Source organism: Ochlerotatus camptorhynchus, unplaced genomic scaffold, assembly GCF_037179485.1.
Source record: "Ochlerotatus camptorhynchus isolate MF236.1 unplaced genomic scaffold, CSIRO-AGI_Acam_v1.1 ptg000231l, whole genome shotgun sequence".
In the NCBI taxonomy this organism is placed as follows: domain Eukaryota; kingdom Metazoa; phylum Arthropoda; class Insecta; order Diptera; family Culicidae; genus Ochlerotatus; species Ochlerotatus camptorhynchus.
In genome coordinates this window covers 1,084,719-1,106,561 of record NW_027040721.1, presented here as the reverse complement: position 1 = coordinate 1,106,561, position 21,843 = coordinate 1,084,719, and the positions used below count along the sequence as shown (strand labels likewise).

The 21,843-nt window shown below is 40.5% G+C and overlaps 1 protein-coding gene across 1 annotated transcript in view; it reads right to left on the bottom strand.

Annotated features, from left to right (window-relative positions):
• The window catches only part of LOC135704131 (ankyrin repeat domain-containing protein 12), a 53,381-nt gene that overhangs the window by 10,277 nt on the left and 21,261 nt on the right, over window positions 1–21,843 (bottom strand). The gene's annotated exons all lie outside the window — the stretch shown is intronic.

Genomic DNA, 21,843 nt, shown 5'->3' with positions numbered 1-21,843 from the left:
GACAGTTCTGACTGGCTCCCAAGTGACAAGCACATTGAGTGAGTCCGCAGTAGGGTAAACGCTCCTATAGTTGCGGTACGTTAGAAGCGTTAGGTTCCTATAGTTGTGTATGGAGACTCCATACACAACTATAGGAACCTAACGCTTCTAACGTACCGCAACTATAGGAGCGTTTCCCCTACCCAGGTTTGACCAAATGATTTTAATTTTCATGCAAATCGGTTGTCTGGTGCAGCAAATGATATCCGATAGATGAAATATGATTAGCAAGACTGAATGTACCGTATGCGTGATAATGTTTGCACCATTAAGCAATGTCAAAATTTAAAAAAAATCCCCAAAAATTTCGTTTTTGATTTTTTTTTATTTATTCAAAGGGAGGATGTTTTTCAGAGTCTTAAACTATGTTAATCATCGATCGAGTTTCCACTTGCTGAAATTACGGCCTCCACATACTTCCGGAATGCACGGCAGGTTCTAATAATGTAGTCTAGATCTATTTCTCTCCAGGTACGGGTCAATGTTTGTCTAAGGCTTGCTGTACTCGGGTGGCGTTTAGAACAGGCCTTGGCCTTCATGACGTGCCATATTGAGTAATCCAGCGGATTAAGATCGGGGCTGGATAGCGGCCACATATCCTTCGCTCAGAACGGAAGATGTTCCTGCAACCACTTCTAAGTGCGGTTCGAGGTGTGTCACGGAGCCCCATCTTGTTGAAATACAACATTTGGCTTTGATCCACGGAAGAACATACTTACTTAAAATCCCGATGTAGACCTCCGTGTTGACCTTGTCGCCTTCTGGAATGAACACCGGGTCCATTTTTTTGCCATCGGAAGCCACTGATTCAAACACCATAACGCTAGCAGGATGCTTGGTCAGATACACGTTCTGGTGCTCGTCGGCCACGTCTTTTACCGGAAGGGAACTAATATACCGGTCGGTTCTGGAATTTTATACGGGATCGACGGTAAACATGCTCTCGTCGGTGAACAGGATTACCGGATTTTTTCGCTTAAGGAAGTTCTTGAATCGTTCGACTCGTAGCTCTCGGATAAGGTTGGTAATCATGTGAGTTTTTTTTTTCGTGCCCTCGACTTCGCCCCGCAATCTTCCTTTACGATCTTCAGTGCCGTAAAGTCACTGATCCCATGTTCCTTTGCCATTTTCCTTATTGAACGCACTGGATTTACCCGAATCTTCCTTTTGATAGCAGCGATAACCCTCGGAACCCGAGCTGACCTCGGACGACCTGTGGCCACCTTCGCGGATAGTTGTCCTTTCTTTTCTCGGTCTAAAACCCTTTTGACGGTCCACCGGGACACTCCCACGGCGATTGAAATGTATTTTTGCGACATTTGCGACATTTGCGCGTGGGACAAATCACGAATACGCTGTCACTTCGTCATGGTGCAACTGTCAAACTAAGTAAATCATTTTCTTTTATACACAGCCTACTACGGTATGAGCTAGGGTAACCAACTGATTTTGGACCCCTAGAGGAAGTGAGATCACGTTTATGTCAAAATAATATTATTTGTTTATTATTATTATGCAATTTACATGCGGTTGTGTTCCAAAGCTACTCATCTTGGATGTAAAATGTCACTAGATGTTTTATTTATTGATATATACTCGAAAAATAATTCTTTTCACGTCATGATATTCACATATTTTTGACCCTTCCACTTGATTTTGGACAGTGTCCATAATATATTTTGGACACATTGAATGGGAACGAATATGCTTTGGACATGCTGAAGTTCTTTCAACCTATGAGCCTAAAATAAATTACGACGGTCACTTCTTCCTATCTCGCATTTGTTAGGTCCGTCTAGGTGGGAAAATTTTCAAAGAAGGTGCCGTAAAACGGGGTGAAATTGATCAGCGGGGTGAATTTGATCGCTGAGTATACCCAATATTGTACTTATGCATAATATTTTTACAATGTATACAAAGATACATTCGTACGCTTAGTAACGAAAAACATGTTACACATGAAAAAATATCACGAGAAATTTCAGCGATCAATTTTGCCCCGCTGATCAATTACACCCCGTTGCTGCCAATCGATCTGAAACCAACTTGTATTCCTCAAAAAAAACTTGTTTTGAACTAAAAAAGCTAAACTTTGATTACAATTAACCCCCAAAATGCGGATAATAGAGAAAATGTAAATGGAAACCGCGTAAACGGTGTCCATACTACGTGGGATTGACTCAATTGGTTACAACATGGAATATCTCGAGATCCTGACCAGATAGAAAGTTACTGTCTTCGGCAAAGTTGTTCAGGAGGTCAAAGCCTATTTCTTAGTGTACAATAGTTTAGTTCAGAATTATCTCACTTCGTGGTGCTAGTATACATGTGAAATTCTCGTGTATAAAATATCTCAACATCCTGACCAGATAGAAAGTAAATGCCTTCAGCAAAGTTGTTCAGGAAGTCAAGCTCTTTTCGTTGGTGGAGTAGTTCAGAAATTTCACACTACGAGGCGCTAGTATATACGTGTAATTCTCGCATATACAATAGTTCGAGTTCTTGACCAGCTAGAAAGTTACTGTATTGGGCAAACTTGTTCAGGGGGTCAAGACTTTTCGACTGGTAGACAGTAGTTCAGAACTTTTTCACCATGTCACAGTGGGACGAATTCAAAAAAAGTGGGACATGGCTATTTGCGACGAAACTATTGAGTATAGCTTCTTGTTGGCTTCTAGAATGTTTCTTTATTTTTTAAGTACTTTATTTAAGTAGTGAAAATTTTTGGTTAAGGAGGGTATACACTCAGATAAAAAAAATAACTTATTATGTCTTGTTAAATTTGATGAACAACTATGAAAGCATTGAAGATGAAGTTTTTTTTTAAGAAACTTTGTCCGAGGTGTAAACTTTCTATCTCTCAATTGGACGAAGTTATAGGGTGAAAATGGACTACAAACGGTAGTACCCCCTTAAAAAAAGTTTTTTCACCATAACTTTTTTCATTGAATTTTGGAAGTTGTAGGTGCTTAGAAAATGCACATTTTTGCAGAAGACAGTAAATCATTATCTCTTTGTTGAAAGGATTTACGCCTGTATTTACAATTTTTTTACGCTATTTTTAAAGGGGTGTACATTGCAGGTTAGCAGGTATTAGCAGCTAATGACAATGTCATTTTATTCAGCAACTTATACCCTACTGTTTCATATACAATTCATAGGGGGATCCAACAGGATGCTTAATAATTTTTTTAAAAATGTGCCTCAATGTTTTGTAACGTTTTGCTGTTTTCATGAAGATTTTTCCAAGTATGTACAGTACATACATGAAGACAACAAACGTGTTCCTTACTGTTAATTATGACAAAAGAAATCATTATGGTGAACATTTGCACTAGCTATCAAAAGTAAACGGCAATTAAGCAGGTGATAAACCATTTATTCAAACTCTTTTGATTCTTGTTTGGTTACAATTTTTATTACAGTTGATCGTTCTCCTCCCAATCTTCATCGCTGGATGAACATGGCATCTCGTTATTTAAAATACTCGGTTCTTTCAAAAACTTCAATGCATCTCCTCTGAATGGAATGCTTTTCCTTCTTGGAATCTTTCGCATTGATGAAATCAATGGGTCTGAAGACACCATCAGTCGGCTTAAAATGTCTTGATTTGTGGCTACACTGTTGAATACAAAAACAAAACATAAAGCATAACTATGATTAGAAAATATAAAAAGCAAATCTGTACCGTGAACATTTCCTTGCCCGATTTTCTCGAAAGTTTTTGATGTCCGTATTTCGGCATTCTTGAGGTTCTTCTGATAGAGTACCAACAGGAAGAATAGAAGCTCTTATAATTGCCGTTTAGTATTGATAGCTAGTGAAAATGTTCACCATAATGATATCTTTTGTCATAATTAACGGTAAACAACACGTTTTTTTTCTTCATGTATGTACATACTTGGAAAAATCTTCATGAAAACAGCAAAACGTTACAAAACATTGGGGTACATTTTTTGAAAATTTATTAAGCATCCCCTTGGATCCCCCTATGAATTGTATATGAAACAGTAGGGTATAAGTTGCTGAATGAAATGACGTTGTCATTACTTGCTAATACCTGCTAACCTGCAAGGTACACCCCCTTAAAAATAGTGTAAAAAAATTGTAAAAACTGGCCTTAATCCTTTTAAAAAGAGATAACGATTTACTGTCTTCTGCAAAAATGTGCATTTTCTAAGCACCTACAACTTTGTAGAATATTTAAAAATCGAAAAAATTTAAAGAAAAAAGTTATGGTGAAAAAACGTTTTTTAAGGGGGTACTACCGTTTGAAGTCCATTTTCACCCTATAACTTCGTCCACTTGAGAGATAGAAAGTTTACTCCTTGGACAAAGTTTCTTAAAAAGTCTTCATCTTCAATGTTTTCATAGGTGTTCATCAAATTTAACAAGACATAAAAAAGTTATTTTTTTTATCTGAGTGTATACCCTCCTTAACCAAAAATTTTCACTTCTTAAATAAAGTACTTAAAAATAAAGAAACATTCTACAAGACAACAAAAAGCTATACTCAATAGTTTCGTCGCAAATAGCCATGTCCCACTTTTTTTGAATTCGTCCCACTGTGCATGTGGCGTTTGTATACATATACACTTCTCGCATATGATATATCTCGAGATCCTGACCAAATAGAAAGTTACTGTCTTTTTAAAAGTTGTTCAGGAGGTCAAAGCCTATTGCTTGGTGTAGAATAGTTCAGAATTTTCTCACTATGTAGTTCTAGTATACACGTTAAGTTCTCTCATATAAAATATCTAGAGAGCATGACAAGATAGAATGTTACTGTCTTGGGCAAAGTTGTTCAGGGGATCAAGGCCTTTTGGCTAGTGGACGGTAGTTCAGAATATTTCACTTCATGGTACTAGTATATACGTGCAATTCTCGCATATGATATATCTCAAGACCTGCTCAAAATGTACTGTAATCGACAAAGTTGTCCAGGAGATCAAACCCTATTGTTGGTGGAAAGTACATAATTTTCTCACTAGGTGACGTTGAAAGACACGTGAAATCCTTGCATATAAAATATCTCTGAATGACCCGCATACTAGTGCCACGTAAAGGGAAAATTCTGAATTACTGTACACCAACGAAAAGATCCTAACATCCTGAACAACTTTGCCGAAGACAGTAACTTTCTGTCTGGTCAGGATCTAGAGATGTTTTATATGCGAGAATTCCTCATGTATACTAGCGTTGCAAAGTGAGAAAACTCTGAACTTAAGTCCACCAACAAAAAGGCCTTGACTTCCTGAACAACTTTGCCGAAGACAGTAACTTTTTATATGATCAGGATTTCGAGATATTTTATATGAGAATTTCACGTATATACTAGCACCATATAGTGAAAAAATTCTGAACTATAGGCTTTGAACTCCTGAACAACTTTTTCGAAGACAGTAACTTTCTATCTGGTCAGGATTTCGAGATATATCACATGCGAGAACTTCACATGTATACTAGCGCTATGTAGTGAGTAAATTTTGAATTACTGTCCACCAGCAAAAAGGTTATGATCTCTAGAACTACTTTGGCAAAGACAGTAGCTTTCTATCTGGTCAGGATCTCGAGATATTTCATGTTGTAACCAATTAAGTCAGAACCCTCGTAGTATGGACACCATTTACGCGGTTTCCATTTACATTTTCTCTATTATCCGCATATTTTGGGGGTTAACTGTAAAAATATTTAGCTTGTTTAGTTAAAAGCAAGTTTTTTGAGGAATACTCGTTGATTTCAGATCGATTGGTAGCTCGGCTGCAAAATGGAAATAGAAAACTCACACTGTTGTACAAAGTACAACGCGTGAGTACTCGTGTTACAAAAGTTGGCGCGAGTAACGGAGGAAATATAATATAACATAAGGAAACAACTGATCATACCATAAAAAAAATAATCATTCAGAAGTAAATCTTAATACGGAGACCTGACTCTATGCCTGCAGTCCATATTATTTTTTGTATGGGCTGTTCATAAACTACGTAGACGGTTTTTGAGAGATTTCAACCCCCCCCCCCTTCCGTAGAAGACAGTCTCAAACACAAAATTAAAAAAATTGTATGGACCGTAGACATCTGCCAAGCGCTCCCACCCCCCTAAAGGGTCTACGTAGTCGTTCGCCGGAATTCACATCGGAACCGACCATCTCAAATCATCTTCATTCACTTGATTCTACCTATTTGACATGATTTGACATGCCACAAGATACTTTTGCCTGAGATATTACAATGTCCTACAGAACCGATTTCTGGGACTCCCGGAACCGATAATATCGTAGTTATACGTTATGGAAATATCTACATTCAGTCTTACGAATCATATTTCAATCAAATTTCCAATCGATTAGAATCAAAATCCATCCACTATTGACAGAGTATTAAGTGGTCAAAACCTAACCACTTTTCGCAACGCGGTCGATTTTAGTTTTTTTGAAATTGCACCCCCAATATGTTGCTGAAGTACGTCAAAAAATTGCTCCGAAAAAAATATCATGTTGACCTACCCTAGTATTCAGCGCATATGAGTGCAAAGTAATCTGAATGGGTGCCATTTATTTATTTTATTTTGGAGCGCTGCTTTTATAAGAGGTGCGAATGTAGATCGATATTTCTGCGCCCAGTACGGGAAACGCTCCGATAGTTGCGGTACGTTAGAAGCGTTAGGTTCCTATAGTTGTGCATGGAAACTCAATACACAACTATAGGAACCTAATGCTTCTAACGTTCCGTAACTATAGGAGCTTTTACCCTATATATTTATTAAAAATAATATTAATAATATGTGTCTGGTCGTCGGCATCAGCAGCAGTAGCAGGGTGGCCAGACCTACCGATTTATCGGTAGTTCTACCGATTTTTTGGATGCCTACCGATTCACAGACGAAAGGTTAAAAACTACCGATTTTTCAATTTTCCTACCTAGAATCACAGATTTTTAGTAATCTTGAAAAATGTTCAATACCTATGTTTTGTTTTCCGTGTTTCGACACGTTTAAAGCAGAGAACTGAAGGACATTATAAAGCTGGGTTTACACAGGGCAAGTCAATTTATCAAGTTAGTTGAATTCAACTGACTTGAACGCGAATTGAACGTGTAAACCATGCCATTCAACTGACTTGATCAACTCACTTGAATTGAAAAAAGTTGAACCAGGCTCAACTTTTCAAGAGAATTGAATTCAACTGAGTTGATCAATTGACTTGCCTAGTCTAAACCTAGCTTAATTGTTCTGAAGCAGAGCTCACCCCCCTGCTCACAAAGATTTAAAGTTTTGGGAAAGCCTTCTTAAGACGGCCTACCGATAACTACTGATAAAAGTTTTGAGAAGCTACCGATAATGCAAAAAATAATCTGGCCACCCTGAGCAGTAGCATCAGCAGTGCTTTCGGCACGTGGCGTTGAACATTATTCTCCAGTACATAACGAAAGGATGCCCGCAAGCAGTAAGCTGCAGCCCACATGAGCGTCCATTCATCGAAGAAGGAAGAAGAAGCCGCACCGCTAATGATCGGATTCAGTAGCTCTTCGTGAGTCACTGTGGGCCATCTATGCCAAGCGCGTCACCCTCATTCCAAACAACATACAGCTCACCAACCTCATCTGTGTTTAACACCCTAATAACAACAATCAATACGAAACTAACGATTTTAAATTGGCTCACTACTTGACTAGCCTATTGGTCCCAAGCAAACGATTAACGTACCCCATTCTAGTCGAAATTCTAGTGCTACACAATGTTTGTTTTGATTCGCTATGAAAGTTTGACAGGTAACATGAGGGGTTATTGGTTTTTCCTATGTTTTGAGAGGTGAATCGATTAGCTTGGGACCGAAGAGAGTACCAGAGCTGAGCCAAAAAGTTTAGCACGTTATTTCGGGACCTTCTAGTCTTAGAGTTACCTCTATGCTAATAACACGACAAAACTGTCCTTTTCGGACCATCATAAATTTGAAAAACAGTATTTTTGGACATTTGTCAAGGTCATCAAACGGATGTCAGTTCTCATATCAAGATAGAGCTTTGCCTCGTAACGTGGGTAGATCACCTTTTCGTGGTATCTACCACCGATTCCTAGTCTTGACTACTTCAAACTAGGGGAACAGGATTTTTCAGTAATCAAAGGAACACATCTTAGTCCTTGTTACATTTTATGCCTTGTTGATAGTGATAAGTCCTCGGGTTGCCTGGCCCGAGGATGATCTTGAAACAAGGAAAAAATGAGTTAGTTAGTCTTCACCTATGTGATTCCTAATCTTCTATTCGTTGTACCCTAGTTTGAAGTGGTTAAGACTAGCGTTCTGGTGTCATTGTTTGTTCTTGTTGATAAGGAATCCAGTTTTGACTGACAAAGGGGCGCGCCTTTGGAGGGTGTTCCAACACTCCGAAGAGAATAAATAGCGGGACCTTTCAATTGGAATCGCTTCCTTGCGATGAAGGCAAGAATGACAACTGTATGAAAAACCGAATAGTGATGGAGTAATACGACATACACTAAACTAAGGACACGGGATATACTACAATAGATCAAATTACTGGTCGCAGTAGTTTTATGTCCCGAACAGAAAAAAAATATAGAGCTTGAATGAGGGTGTAACAGCTTTTGTAAACAATGACTTCTTTCGATGATGTATTGAAAGTCAAGACTCGCCCACGCAAATCAACATCACCATCAGGTAGGGTAGGACTTCATTTAATTTTGGTTTGTGTGGGCGTGCCTTGAATTCCTACAAATCATCGAGAGAAGTCATTGTTTACAAAAGCTGCTACACCCTAATTCCAGCTCTATCTAGAGATGTTTAAATCTAACATACCATGAACTGAAAGGCAACATTGAGGGTGCGATTTCAAAAACCAAAGTCGGTCACGGCATGAAAGTGGTCTGATTTTGATTCAGAGATGATGGATTTTATTTTTTAATATTCCACTGGATAGGATTTTTTTCTAGGAATCTGTTAAAATTAAGACATTATCAATTTTAAAAATGTCACTGTTTAAAATTGCACGAACGTGCAACTGTTGCTATGATAATCAAAATAATCACCGATTGACTGCGAAAAGCGATTTCCCTAACACAGATTTCAAACTTGAATTCCATCCGGTCTCACCAAACGGTGTTTATTCAATCACCGCATTGTAAGTGATGATGTTCTCCAATACACAACGAAAGGCTGCCTGCAATCAGCAAGCTTTAGCCCACGTGATCATCCATAGAAGGAGGAAGAAGCCACAACGCTCTTGATCGGAATCAGTAGCTCTTCGTGAGTCGCTGTGGGCCATATTTGTCAAGCGCGTCATACTAAAAAGTATAAACTGAGAGAACCCCGCTCAAATTCCTATTCCTACACAAAACACAAGTTCCTGCTGCAGTTAACAAATTAGATTTATTATATAAGACCACGTAGTCCTATGTCACCATTGCATACAACGCCAAAGGGCTGTCCCTTGTAGTTTATTTATTCAGTGCTAGGTATTGAAATCTGTAATAGCGAAATCAGTTTTTTTTTTACGTAGGACTACGTCTGTGATTTCTATATAAGGGTACTTTTTGTGAAAACCAAAAATGGAGCATGTAACGAAATTATGAAAGATTTTGAACGTTAATTACTCAGCTGTCCCTGGAACAATTTCAATAATTGTATTACTAATCGATCAGAATCGATTTCTACGCATCGATAACGCTTTCGACTGTTAATTTTTAACAAGAAACTTTTGAAAAAGTGGTAAATGCCAAGCATTGTCCAAAAGCATCGAAATAACTAACAAATCCACCAATTACACACTAAGATTATTTTTACCAAAAGCCGTGAAATTTTACCGAAATCTCAACAGCTGAACGCTCGGTAAACAGTTCGGCGATTTTTCACAGATTTTGTGATTTTTTCTGAAACTTCTGTCTGTCCTTCTAGTCTTAGAGTTACCTCTATGGTACAATCCCATAGGGCTGTCCTTTGTAGTTTTTCACCACAGAAACGCCCCATTTTCTCAAGCAAAATGATGGAAGTGCGTTTACAAAACGCAGGAAATCTTTAAAAAATCAATATTTAGTATTTTTTAGCAAGATAAAAGGTGTACCGAGAATTTATTGGAGGGATTTATTGAAAAAATGTCGATTACGAATGTTCACTATAGATAGGTTAACAATTATTTTCTACATATAAAAAAATGTCTATTTTTCTGATTTGAAAGACACTTGGTCCAAGCAAACTACGGTAAATACAATTTTAATGCATGCAACTACACGTTCTCCTTCAAGATATTCATCTAATCATTCAGCAAGATGTAGTACTACAACCATGCAACACTAAAACGGGAGTGCTTACAAATGTACGTGTGTGTGTGTGTAGTGAAAACAAAAAAAAAAGTTTGTGACAAACTACTAACAATCGCCGTGCCAGGCGCAAATGAAAAATGCTTTTCGTCATAAAATATATGATACCTCATCTGTCATGCATACCTCTTGCTGACAACGAAACAGAACAACAGGCGAGACAACACGATACGACAACAGCGACAGCACGCGCGCATAGTAAATGATGATGACGATGATCGGTGGTGGTGGTAGTTGATGGATATTTTTGGTACATATTTATGTAGTCGCAGAAATAGAAGATGTGATATTCGCAAAATGGCGTAACAGAGAGAAATGTTGAATGACGCGTAGGTTAAAATATTAGCAATGATGAGATGGCAAGATCGTGGCGACACGACGACGAAAAAAAGAAACGAGACGGAAGAAAGAAATAGAAATGATTGTGTGAAATTTTTGGATAGAAAGTTCGATGAATGAAGAATCAGTTTTGTGATAGGTCATTGTCATAATTCATTCGCATTTTTATACAACTAATTTTGAATAGACTTATCGGCGAGGATTGCCTACTCATCAATGTGAACCAAGCGGGTTGGAAATCTTTCAATTTGCTTAGCCTAATCAATCAGCCATCTGTCCTCGTTTCGATGGGAAAAATTGCTCCAAAGGACATTGTTGCAAGCTCACGAGTGGATTTCCCGAGTGCAACAGTTTAATTAATCTTGCAGCACAAATGTCACGTCAGGCATTCGTCATTAAAAGCTGTCGTCGGTTGTGACCCATGGCGGTTGCTAGCTACTAACTGACTGACTGGTACGATGCATTGGATTGGGTCGTTTCAGTACCGAGATAAATTTTGCACAATAAAACAATCCTTGCTGGAGGGACGGAGGCAACTAGACAACTTCTAGTAAATTACTGGCAGTATAAATTGAGTAATCACGATCGCACTCTGGGACCTTTTTTGTCGGGTCGGTGGTAGTAAAAGTTGGAAGCGACGATTCAACCTCCCTGAAAACTGATTGGAACGTTTCATGTGCGGACTTTGACGTGAGTTCGAATTCAGATGGACGCCGTGTTGTTGGGGTTGATTAAAGTTTGATTGTTTTATTGATTTCAACTGAAAATTGGATTTTAATTAGAGAACCGGGTGTTTGATGGAAAGTGACCGAGTCAATTATTGACAGTCATAGAATTATCGTTAAAATGAGTATCGTGCCAGGAAGCGACACTTTATTGTAAGGTTACGATTTTCGATAAAATTGGATCTATTGGCCAACAGAATTACCGAAGTCATTTCAAAGAACTTTGGACGACTATCGTGGGAAACTGCGCTCAAAAGACTTGTTTACGAGTTTGCTTCGCTTGGGAGTTATTAATATTGTCCCACTTTATTACATTGTTGGTTCACTTTGTACTGTCTATAACGATGGCATATTTAAACTCATCGTTGATTGATTTCCTTCCCAAACGTAACTGTTGAAAGATTAGGGGTTAAACAATTTAAAGTACATATTCTTGAACAGTTCTCATCCAAGTTCCTCAGGAACATTCAAGTCTGAAGGCCCAAACGCTATGTGGGCGGAAGCGGAACGGAAACGGCAAGTTTGACAGTTAGTCACAAATGACGTCAATATGCCCAACCGAAGTCGATTTGATTATAACTAGTTTTCAATCCGACAAGGAGACTTGCTCAGATTGGGCTTTTCCGCTTCCGCTGCTGTTCCGCTTCCGCTATCATTGTGCTGGGCCCTTGAGAGTTAAGATTTTTCTTCCAGATTCCCGGAAAAATAAAACGTTTTCTGAGTTGGCGAACCATCTTAGTGACTTCGTTACTAATTATAGCTTGAAATTGTTGCTATGGACCAGAAACTCAAAATAGTGGGACACATTCCAGGAACATTCACATACTTAAGCTTAGTATGCAATCATGAAGTTACCGGCAAATATCTCGACAGGGGATTCATTTAAATTGTCATGTTTTTGGAGCTGTACATTTTTTCTTATGCTGGATTTTTGAGAAAAATTATGAATCGTGGAATCTTGAGACTCCAACACCTGAATCCTACCTATCGATCCATCAACTCATGGAGCGGGGACCAACGGCTTTACTTCCCGTGATCAGAGATGTAATGCCTTAGAAAATCCCGGTGGCGCCAACTGGGATTGCACCCAGGTCTTTTGATGTGAGATGCCGCTTAATTTTCCAATTTGAAGTAGGTATAAGTTAAAAAAAACAAGAAATCTTGTCAAGCCCATATTTGTTTTCAAAATCTCAAAATAATTGATAAAATGGGCACCTTAAAGAGATTAAGGTTGAAACAACATCAATTGTTGTTTAAGGTGAAGAAATATAAATTAGGAGTCCAGCTATTAGACCAAATGGCCATTAGGCTTAACGGTCATAAAACCGATAGACCATTAGACCGAATGGTCATTAGACCATTGACTATTAGACCGAATGGCTTCCAGCTTACCCAGACATAAATACATTTTGACAAGCTGCCTTACACAATTGAGGGCTGGTAGTGAGTATTTGATACAATAGTAGTGACTTTAGTGACTAACATTACGAAAATAGTGACCAAATAGTGACTTTAAAACCGGAGGTGGACTCCAGGAATACTGAAACAACTGGCTCAGTGGGGACTCTCCGGGAACATCATGCATTTCCTACGGAATTACCTTATGAAAAGAACCTTCCAAGTGACAATTGATAATCACCGCTCGAGGATAGCCACCGAGGAAACTGGGGTACCACAAGGGTCAGTCCTTGCCGTGACCCTATTTTTAGTGGCCATGAACAGCATCTTTGACCAGTTACCAAAAGGAATTTAATGTATGCGTGATAATGTTTGCCCCATTGAAAAATGTCAAAATTAAAAAAATTCTCAAAACTTTCGTTTTCGAGTTTTTTTTTTTATTTATTTAAAATGTGTATGTTTCTCAGAGTCTTTAACTATGTTAATCATCGATCGAGTTTCCACATGCTGCAATTACGGTCTCCACACGCTTCCGGAATGCACGGCAGGTTCTAATAATGTAGTCCGGATCCATGTCTCTCCAGGTACGGGTCAATGTTTGTCTGAGGCTTGCTGTACTCGGGTGGCGTTTAGAACAGGCCTTGGCCTTCATGCCACGCCATATTGAGTAATCCAGCGGATTAAGATCGGAGCTGGATGGCGGCCACATATCCTTCGCCCAGAACGGAAGATGTTCCTGCAACCACTTCTGAGTGCGGTTCGAGGTGTGGTACGGAGCCCCATCTTGTTGAAATACAACATTTGGCTTCGGACCGTACTGTTCTTTGATCCACGGAAGAACATACTTATTTAAAATCCCAATGTAGACCTCCGTGTTGACCTTGTCGCCTTCTGGAATGAACACCGGATGCATTTTTTTAGCCATCGGAAGCTACCAATCCAAACACCATAACGCTAGCAGGATGCTTGGTCAGATACACGTTCTTGTGCTCGTCGGCCACGTCTTTTACCGGAAGAACACTAATATACCGGTCGGTTCTAGAATTTGATACGGCATCGACGGTAAACATGCTCTCGTCGGTGAACAGGATTACCGGATTTTTTCGCTTAAGAAAGTTCAATATTTTCTTGCATCGTTCGACTCGTAGCTCCCGGATGCGGTTGGTAATCATGTGAGTTTTTTTCCGTGCCCTCGACTTCGCCCCGCAATCTTCCGATCTTCAGTGCCGTAAAGTCACTGATCCCGTGTTCCTTTGCCATTTTCCTTATTGAACGCACTGAATTCACCCGGATCTTCCTTTTGATAGTAGTGATAACCCTCGGAACCCGAGCTGACCTCGGACGACCTGTGGCCACCTTCGCGGATAGTTGTCCTTTTTTTTCTCGGTCTAAAACCCTTTTGACGGTCCACCGGGACACTCCCACGGCGATTGAAATGTCTTTTTGCGACATTTGCGCGTGGGACAAATCACGAATACGCTGCCACTTCGTCATGGTGCAACTGTCAAACTAAGTAAATCATTTTCTTTTATACACAGCCTACTATGGTATGAGCTCAGTGGCGTCGCGTAACCTCACTTTTTACCTGTTCAACAACTTTGAAAACGTTATTTAGGGTCATGATTACATTCAAATCAGTTTCAAAAGGCATAGGGTCTTCTAGTTTCACTGATTTGTATCCATTGGAACCAATATTGTTTTGTTTGTTTACGTTTTGAGAGTTGTTGAACAGGTAGATTGAGGTTAGGGTGACGCCACTGTATGAGCTATAGGTTACGTGCATGCAATGAAAACCAAGGCATTGAAACGGAAACCTTATTTGTACGATACTTACTTACCAATCAGGCTAAGGCCTTGTTGTCCTCTGCTGTCCGAAGAAGTCGTCTCCACTCTACTCGATCCATGGCCATAGTTCGCCAGCCTCGTAGTCTGCGAAGGGTCCGCAGGTCACCTTCTACTTGGTCGATCCACCTTGCCCGCTGCGCGCCTCTTCTTCTTGTTCCTGTTGGGTCGCTTTCTAGAACAATTTTCACTGGGACGTCGTGCGGCATTCTTACGACGTGCCCAGCCCACCGTAGTCGCCCATTTTTTGCAATGTGGACGATGGATGGTTCTCCCAGCAGCTGGTGCAATTCGTGGTTCATTCGCCTCCTCCACGTTCCGTCATCTATCTGCACTCCACCGTAGATGGTACGCAACACCTTCCGTTCGAAAACACCGTTCGCGTTGGTCCTCCACGAGCATAGACCAGGTCTCGTGGCCGTAAAGGACCACCGGTCTAATCAGCGTCTTGTAGACAGTCAACTTCGTGCGGCGGCGAATTTTATTCGACCGGAGCGTCCTCCGGAGTCCAAAGTAGGCACGATTCCCTGCCATACTGCGTCTTTGAATTTCTCTGCTGGTATCATTTTCGGCAGTCAGTTAAAATACACAAACTCATCGACCACCTCAATTTCGTCACCGTCAATCTGAACTCGGGGTGGGAGGCTAACATTGTCTTCCCTAGAATCTCTTCCTTTCATGTAATTTGTCTTTGATGCGTTGATGGCAAGTCCAATCCGCCTAGCTTCAGCCTTGAGTCTGATGTACGTTTCCGCCATCGTCTCAAAGTTCCGTGCCATGATGTCAATGTCATCGGCGAAGCCAAGAAGCTGGATGGACTTCCTGAAGATCGTGCTACTCGTGTCTATCCCAGCTCTTCTGATCACACCTTCTAACGCGATGTTGAACAGCAGACACGAAAGTCCATCACCCTGCCGTAACCCCCTTCGAGATTCAAAGGGACTCGAGAGTGTCTCCGATACTCGAACAACGCACATCACTCGATCCATCGTCGCCTTGACCAATCGCGTCAGTTTATCCGGAAATCCGTACTCGTGCATAATCTGCCATAGCTGATCTCGATCGATTGTGTCGTATGCGGATTTGAAATCGATGAACAAATGATGTGTGGGCACGTTGTATTCGCGGCATTTCTGCAGAACCTGCCGAATCGCGAAAATTTGGTCCGTGGTAGCGCGGGCACCCATGAATCCCGCCTGGTATTGCCCCACGAACTCTCTTGCATATGGTGACAGACGGCGGCATAGAATTTATGAGAGTACCTTGTAGGCGGCGCTCAGCAGTGTGATCGTGCGGTAGTTGCAGCAATCCAACTTGTCGCCCTTTTTGTAGATTGTTCATACGACACCTTCCATCCACTCCTCCGGTAATATCTCCTCCTCCCAAATCTTGGCAATTACCCAGTGCAGCGCTCTAGCCAGTGCTTCAACACCGTATTTCAATAGCTCACTTGGTAGTTGATCTACACCAGTTGCTTTGTTGTTCTTCAGCCGACCGATCTCCTCCTCAACTTCTTGAAGATCAGGGGCCGGTAGCCTGTCGTCTTCTGCGCGTGCTCTAAGGTCTGTTGCCGTGCCACCTTCGTTTTCTGCTGCTTCACCGTTGAGGTGCTCGTCATAGTACTGCTGCCACCTCTCAATCACCTCACACTCGTTCGCGAGAAGGCTACCGTCCAAGTCCTTGCACATATCGGCTTGCGGCACGTAGCCTTTGCGCGAACTATTTAGCTTCTCGTAGAATTTCCGTGTGTCGTTTACGCGGTACAGATTTTCCATCGCCTCGCGATCTCGGTCTTCCTGCTGACGCTTCTTCCTTCGGAAAACCGAGTTTTGTCTGTTCCGCGCTTGTCTGTATCGCTCCACATTCAATCTCGTGCGGTGTTGCAGCATTCTCGCCCGTGCTGCATTCTTCTCCTCTACTAACAGTTTGCATTCGCCGTCAAACCAGTCATTTCTTCGGTCCGGTATTGCAGTACCTAGTGCCGCTGCAGCAGTACTACCTATGGCGGAACGGATGTCCCTCCAGCCATCTTCAAGAGAAGCTGCGCCAAGCTGCTCTTCCGTGGGTAGTGCAACTTCCAGCTGCTTCGCGTAGTCCTGGGCAACTCCGGTGTCCCGTAGTTGCTCAATGTTGGGTCGTGGCGTTCGACTTCGACGTGTGTTATGCACCGTCGAGAGTTTTGAGCGCATGCATACTGCAACTAGGTAGTGGTCCTAATCTATGTTCGCACTGCGGTACGTGCGGACGTTGATAATGTCGGAGAAGAATTTCCCGTCGATTAGAACGTGATCGATTTGGTTTTCTGTGTGTTGGTCAGGTGATCTCCAGGTGGCTTTGTGGACATACTTGCGGGGGAAAAAGGTACTTCGAACTACCATACCCCGGGAGGCTGCAAAGTTCACGCATCGTTGGCCGTTGTCGTTCGATGCGGCATGCAGGCTGTTTGGCCCGATTGCCGGTCTATACATTGCCTCTCGTCCTACCTGAGCGTTCATGTCGCCGATGACGATCTTGACGTCCCGTTGCGAACAGCCGTCGTACACCTGCTCCAGCTGCGCATAGAACGCTTCTTTCTCGTCGTCGGGTCTCCCTTCGTGTGGGTAGTGCACGTTGATGATGCTGTAGTTGAAGAAACGGCCCTTAATCCTCAACTTGAACATCCTCGCGTTGATCGGTTGCCAACCAATCACGCGTTGGCGCATCTTACCCAGCACTACAAAGCAGGTTCCCAGCTCGTTGGTGGTGCCACAGCTCTGGTAGAAAGTAGCCGCTCGATGCCCGCTTTTCCATACCTTTTGTTTCGTCCAGCAAAGTTCCTGCAGTGCTACGACTTCGAAGTTGCGTGGTTGAAGTTCATCATAGATTAACCTATCGCAACCCGGGAAGCCGAGCGATTTGCAGTTCCATGTTCCGAGTTTCCAATCATAGTCCTTATTTCGTCGCGTAGGTCTGTGCCGATTGTTCCGATCCGTATTTCTTTCTTCGGTATTTGCAACTTTGTTTTTTTTTCAGGGCGGCTTGTTGGGCCTGCCCCAACCCCCTGTCTCGCCGGGGGACCATCATGCACAGCTCTGTTTAGAGTCCCACGCTAGCACTAGGACGGTGATCAGCCGCTCCTAACATGGAGAACAGACGCCGTTTTGAGCCGCACCTCCATGGTGAGCAGACGCTCAGGTTTGGTGAAGCATTTTCTCTATCACCGTACTATGGTTACCACGCCAGTGTTCGCGTCGCACCTCTTCACTTTACTATTGCCGGACTGGCAACATTGCCCAGGCTACGCCAACCAGCTGTGTCCATGTTTCAGCTGGTAGTCTTTTGTTATCATATGACTCGAGGAGGCGTGAAGTAGGAACTTGTGAGGACCAGGGCTAGGTATTCCGCTCCTTCCAGGTTGTCAACTCACCATTTTGTACGATGGTGCAAACATTATCACGCATACGGTATATCCTGGTGTACGCGGATGACATCGTCTTAGTAGTGATCACCTTCCAGTAACTTTTGAAATATCCCAAGAAATAATTTGTAATCCGAACAGCTCTACTTTCAATTACCATAGAGCTGATTGGGAGCAATATCGAACATTTATGGAATATAACTTCGATCCAAACATTCCTTTGCAAACCAAAGATGAAATTAATTATGCTCTTAAATCTCTGACTACTTCTGTAGTTGAAACAAGAGCTGCCTCAGTATCAAAATGCGAGGTTAAATTCGATTCGATTATAATAGACGATGATCTTCAGCTCTTGATCCGTCTGAAAAATGTCCGTAGGAGACAATATCGAAGAACACGCGATCCTGCCATGAAAGTTATCTGGCGGGATTTGCAAAAACAAATTTAAAGGCGATTCTCTGCCCTGAGGAACAAAACTTTTGAAAATAATGCTTCTAAATTAGACCCGAGTTCCAAACCCTTCTGGAAACTCACAAATATTTTGAAAAAACCTCAAAAGCCAATTCCAGCGCTTAAAGAAGGTGGTAACATTTTGATCACAAATTTGGAAAAAGCTCAGAAACTTGCTAAGCAATTCGAGAGTTCCCATAATTTCAGTTTGGGTCTTACTAGTCCTATTGAGAATCAGGTTGCTCGGGATTTTCTGAATATTTTCTCTCGGGAAAATATGTTTGATGATTCCTGGGGGACTGATTTGGACGAAGTAAGGTCTATAACGAAAAAGTTTCAAAATATGAAAGCTCCAGGTGATGATGGAATTTTCTATATCCTCATCAAAAACTCCCAGAGAGTACTTCGACTTTCTTGGTAAAATTATTTAACAGATGTTTCCATTTGGCATACTTTCCTGATAAATGGAAAAATGCAAAAGTTGTTCCAATTTTGAAGCCGGATAAAAATCCAGCTGAAGCTTCTAGCTACCGTCCAATAAGTTTGCCTTCTTCAATAAGTAAACTTTTTGAAAAGATAATTTTAAATAGAATGATGCCTCACATCAATACGAACTCAATTTTTGCAGATGAGCAGTTTGGATTTCGCCATGGGCATTAAACTACCCATCAATTCTTAAGAGTTACCAATTTAATTCGTTCAAACAAATCTGAAGGCCATTCAACTGGAGTTGCTCTTCTAGACATAGAAAAAGCAGTCGACAGTGTTTGGCATGAAGGTTTGATTGCTAAATTGAAAAAGTTTAATTTTCCACTTTATATTATGAAGTTAGTTCAAAATTATATAACTGACAGAGCTCTGCAGGTAAATTATCAAGTTTCCAAATCGAATCGACTACCTGTTAGAGCAGGAGTTCCTCAGGGTAGCATTCTTGGGCCTATATTGTATTTCACTTCGGACCTCCCTGATTTGCCTCAGGGTTGCCACAAATCTTTGTTCGCCGATGACACAGGCATTTCTGCTAAAGGAAGAAGTCTTCGTGTTATTTGCAGCAGACTTCAGAAAAGTTTAGATATTTTCTCTTCTTATTTACAAAAATGGAAGATTTCTCCCAACGCTTCCAAAACTCAACTTATAATATTTCCACACAAGCCTAGAGCTTCGTTTTTGAAACCTAGTAGTAGTCACATAGTCACTATGAACGGAGTTCCAATTTCCTGGTCAAACCAAGTGAAATATCTTGGATTAATACTTGACCAAAAATTAACTTTTAAAGATCACATTGAGGGCATTCAAGCCAAATGTAACAAATATATTAAATGTTTGTATCCTCTTATTAGCAGGAAATCCAAACTTTGCCTGACGAATAAACTTCTAATATTTAAACAAGTTTTTAGACCGGCCATGCTTTACGCTGTGCCAATATGGTCTTGTTGTTGCACTACCAGGAAAAAAGCACTTCAAAGGATTCAGAACAAAGTTCTGAAGATGGTTTTGAAGTTGCCTCCCTGGTACAGTACTACTGAGGTACATAGAATTTCGAATGTTGAGACTTTAGAACAAATGTCCAACAAAATAATTAATAATTTCAGGCAAAAATCGTTGCAATCCTCAATTGCGCAAATTTTAAACCATGCAAACATGTCAAGTTTCCAGGCCATACCTGAAATTTGTGGCTTTGAATTATTCAAATTATCCAGAATTATTTTCAATTATCTTTCATTTTTTATTCTGATTCTTGAAATCGGCGCCATGATTCAAAAGAAATTAATTTTTGAAAAAAAAATCGATTTTTTTGATCACCCTGACATGGAAATGGTCACCCTAATGACAAAGTAAAAAAAAAAATACGGGTCTATTATTTCGCGATAAAAAAGAAAACAAGCAATTTTTACGAAATTCTGAGAATCACTATATCGTTTTACTATGGAAGGGCTGATTTGAATAATTCAAGTCACATGTTTCGGGAATGGCTTGGAAACTCGACATGTTTGAATGGTTTAAACTTTCGTTCCAAAACCTGAAAAATATTTCTATGCTCCAGATTTGCTTTTCTTGTACCAGATGTTAAGTCTCTTCCCTGTCCCAGAAGTTGATGAAATATAGAAAAAGCTCGAAGTTTTAAATGATAAAAATAGAACTATCGAGATTTGTTAGAGGTTTGAAAATATGCAAAATTTGTTGTGAGGGTATGAAGATAGTCTCAACCAGGCATGGAAAATAATTTGCATTCATTTCGTGCATTCATTTACATTCGTTTGCCTCTAACTGTTTTGCATCAACAGCATTCCGCAAAATGATGTATAGAGCTTTTGAACGTTTTGTTATTAGCTACAACTTTTGTCAAAAAGTCAAATCCGTATCTCTGATGCATGACGAACCAGAGCGAACAGAAGCTACTACTGTTTTTCAGTGAATGTATTTTACATTCACTGAAAAACAGCAACAAGTTCTGCCCGCTCTAGTTCGTGATGCATAAGAGATACAGATTTAAAATATGAGCAAAAGTTGTAGCTAATAACAAAACCTCTTTACATTATTTTGCGGAATGCTGTTGATGAAAACAGTTAGAGGCAAATGAATGTAAATGATTTTCCATGCCTGGTCACAACTTGTGACTCACAAGTCTAAAATGTTCCAAATGTTGCATGTTCATTGTTTTGCGGCCACTTTTGATTTTGACGTCCGAATTTCCTACAAACCCCGTAAATTTGGTTCATTGAAGGTGACGAACCGACCATGACTCTTGCCATAGTTTTAAGCAAGGTTGCAAAGACTCATTTCAGCTAAAATAATGTTTTTCGGAATAATAAAACCAAAAGATGGTATGATGGCATGTTTTACTTGTAACTTACAAGAAGAGGTTACAAAGTATGCGTTGGAAACACAAAACCTGTAAATTTTGCTTTCTATGAGTCACAATCAGCGATTTGCTGATCGCTGAGTGAGTGAGTGAGTGAGTGAGTGAGTGAGTGAGTGAGTTTGTGAAAAATTGCTGATTGTGACTCTCATGAAGTGAAATAAACAGGTTTAATATGTCAAACACATTCTTTGCAACCTCTTCTTGTATCCTACCAATTCAAAATTTGATCATGACATCTAATTATTTCATAATTTAGAAAAACATTGTTTTAGCTGAAATGAGTCTTTGCAACCTTGGTTTTAAGTAGTGCACTGCCACTATTCGCATAACAGTCCCATGTAGATAGGAAATCAATAGGACATGGGACTGTAATGCGAATAACTGCAGTGCAGTAATTATTCATTAAATCAAAGAACGAAACGGTCTCTTCTAATAAAATTGACGTCTAAGACAAAGCTGAT